Raw genomic sequence first — 3,006 nt, forward strand, 5'->3', positions numbered from 1 at the left:
CGCCGCGGCAGTTGGCGAGGTCGCTGCAGGTCGGAGGTCACGGGGTCAGGGATCCCGAGCTTCAGGGCGTGCACAGCGCTGAGATGCCAGGTCCGGGTAGGGGGCGCTTTGGGGTCGATTCGTCTTTTCTTTGGGAAATTCCTTTGGAAGGAAACAACTTTGGGCGGGATGTTGTGTGGTGTGCAGGAAAAGGCGACTTTCATTCATTTGCAGTTAGCGAGCCGCTTTCTCCCCACCCTTCTGTGGCCACCGGCTGTCGCCCACGCTCCGTAGGACAGCGTTCAAGCCCTTCGTGAGCTCAGAGGGCCATGTTTACCTCTCACATTAGATTTGAACCTGTATATTTTGCACTGTTCGCCCCCTCTTCCCGTTTCTCTTAATTTGTATCTCTCGTTAAGTTCCTTTTCATCTCCGTGAGTGTGCGTACATCTCATTTATTCGTTCAGCATGTCCTGTCTCACCTCCCGCCCCCCTCCCCTTGTGCCAGGCCCCGTGCTGGGATTTGGGTACCTGGTGGTAACTAGCATAGCATTAGTCTTTGTTAACTTAAAACTCAGTTTGGTGGTGAGGCAGACACTAAACTCGGAACAAACAAGTCAGCAAAAAAAACCGGGGGAGTAGGGGCGCCTGGGTGGCTCAGTCGGTTAAGCGTCCGACTTCGGCTCAGGTCATGATCTCGCGGTTGGTGGGTTCGGGCCCCGCGTCGGGCTCTGTGCTGACAGCCAGCTCAGAGCCTGGAGCCTGTTTTGGATTCTGTGTCGCCCTCTCTCTCCGACCCTTCCCTGCTCACACTCTCTCTATCAGAAATAAATAAATAAATAAAAAGACAACCTGGGGAGTAGTTAGGGCTGTAAAGAGAATAATCCAGCATGTGAGGGGGGTTCCGAGGCACCACGTTCTCATTCTTTCTTCAACCACGAATAAGGTGCCTGGCTGGCCCTGTGGTGGGTGTTGCTGGGGCTGCAGCAGTGCCCAGACAGCCCTGGTTCCTGTCCTCATGCAGCCACCAGCACAGAGCAGAAGACAGCCCCCTTTTAGAGCGATGGTGACCTGATGGGGGAGGCACAGGTCAGCGCGGGGGATGGAGGCGTTGTGGTAGCCCAGATTAGGCGTGTCAGTGATGCTTCCTGAAAGAGGTATGTTTTATGATGAGGAATTCGCCCGGAGAAGGGGATTAAGGGTGAGAGGGAAAATCACTGGAAGCTTGTGCCAAGTAAACAAGTGGATAAATGTATATATAGTTAGCAAATGTGATAAGTGCTCAGACAGGAAAAAAGAACCACTGGATATTATGAGAACAAGGTGGGGCTGGTGCTTTGGACTAAGGAGTGAGGAAGCTCTCTGAGGAGGAAACGATTGAGCTGAGGCCTGAGTGCTCTATTGGCAGGTGTGACTCATGGGCAGATGTTCCAAACTGATGGCCCTGCATGTTCAAAGGCCCGAGTGGGCTAGGAGCTTGGCAGAGTCAGGGCCCAAGGGGCCAGTGTGACGGGGCGCTGTGAGTCCCAGGAGAGGCAGCGTAGCAAACGACGGGGGTTGGCGCGGGGGGGGTTGGCGCGTGGATTTTAGTCTCAGCACAGTGGGGACTGATCTTAGGCGGAGGACATGACATACTCTCTTTTGCATTTAAAAAGCTCTGGCTGCTAACAGGAGAGAAGGTCGGTGTGGCAAGAATGGGCAGGGGGACCTCTAAGTCAGGCTCAAGATGACAAGGTGTGAAAGGGGGGGAGAAACACTGAGACGCAGTGGGTGAGAACTAGCGACTAGCTGGTTGGATGTCAGAAAGAAGGGGAGTCAGGGGCTTGGACCCTGAGGGGAGGCCCCAGGGGAAGCCGGAGGGCATTGTCAGGAACTGGCCACACCTAGATATGGAGCCAGGAGAGAAGTGGCGGCTGGAGACCGAGCCCAGGGCCCAAGGCGCACGTGGCTGGGTGAGACGGCTCTAGGTGAGAGGCAAAGCCAGAAGGGTGGCAAATTCGCCCACATGTCGCAGAGAGAGCTGAAGAGAAGTCCTGGCTGGAGAGGGACCCACATCCGGGGACCTTTGGCTCCGCAGAGGCAGGAGTTTTTGTCTTTTTAATCAAGTTTTCTAAGTTTATTTATTTATTTTGAGAGACAGAGCGAGTGGGGGAGGGGTAGAGAGAGAGAATCCCTAGCAGGCTCTGCACTGTCAGCACAGAGCCCAGAGCGGGCCCCGTCCCATGAACCGTGAGATCATGACCTGAGCCCAAACCAAGAGTCAGATGCTTAACCGACTGAGCTTATCCAGGTGCCCCAGGGTTTTTTGTCTTTTTGATCATTGCTATATCCACCATGCCTGCAGCAGAGCCTAAGACATAGGGGTGCTCAGGAGGTGTTTGTGGGGCTCAGGGAAGAGAAGGAGGTAGGTACGGTGTTTGGGACGGTGGCATCAAATGCTGCGGAGGGCTTGAGTTGAATGACAGCGGCTAATGGTCTTGGCCCGGCAGTACAGAGGGGTGTTCAGGAGGCTGCGGGGGGGGGGGGCACAACCCCAAATATCGAGGGGCTGGGGAGTGACAGGGAGGGAGGAAGGGCTTGCACCAAAGCTGTCAGAAGTGGGAGAGGGGAAAGGAGAGTGGACCTTGGGGATCAGGGGCCGGGCCAGTGCGGCATGCTTTGGGAAGGTGCACACCTGGGTCTTTTCAGGCTACAGATGACTGAGAGGAAGAGGTGAGGGACTAGTCATGGATGACAGGTGGCCAGAATTGACACTTTCTATGTGCCAGGCCAGGGGCTGAGGAGTCTGTGCGTGTCACTGGCCTTAGGCCATTAACTGTGTTCTTCAGAAGAGAAAACTGAGGTGCAAAGTCAGGACGCAGATTGTTTGATTCCTCTCCCCCATCCCACGTAACCCTCATACCCGTTCCCTGTGCCCACAAGGGCGCCTGGCACACAGGCGGAGCTCTGTGTCTGCTGTGGTGGCATTGCTTGTGGGTGAGGAGCAGGGACCCCAGAGGCAGAGTGCTGGGTTCAAATCCATCGTCT

At 55.3% G+C, this 3,006-nt stretch overlaps 1 protein-coding gene across 1 annotated transcript in view; it reads left to right on the forward strand.

The window, feature by feature from the left end:
- Window positions 1–3,006, forward strand: part of YIF1B (Yip1 interacting factor homolog B, membrane trafficking protein) — a gene marked incomplete at its 3' end in the record, with an annotated part of 8,141 nt that overhangs the window by 742 nt on the left and 4,393 nt on the right. The window lies entirely within an intron of this gene.

This window comes from Crocuta crocuta, unplaced genomic scaffold, assembly GCF_008692635.1.
Source record: "Crocuta crocuta isolate KB4526 unplaced genomic scaffold, BGI_CrCroc_1.0 scaffold267, whole genome shotgun sequence".
NCBI classification, from domain to species: domain Eukaryota; kingdom Metazoa; phylum Chordata; class Mammalia; order Carnivora; family Hyaenidae; genus Crocuta; species Crocuta crocuta.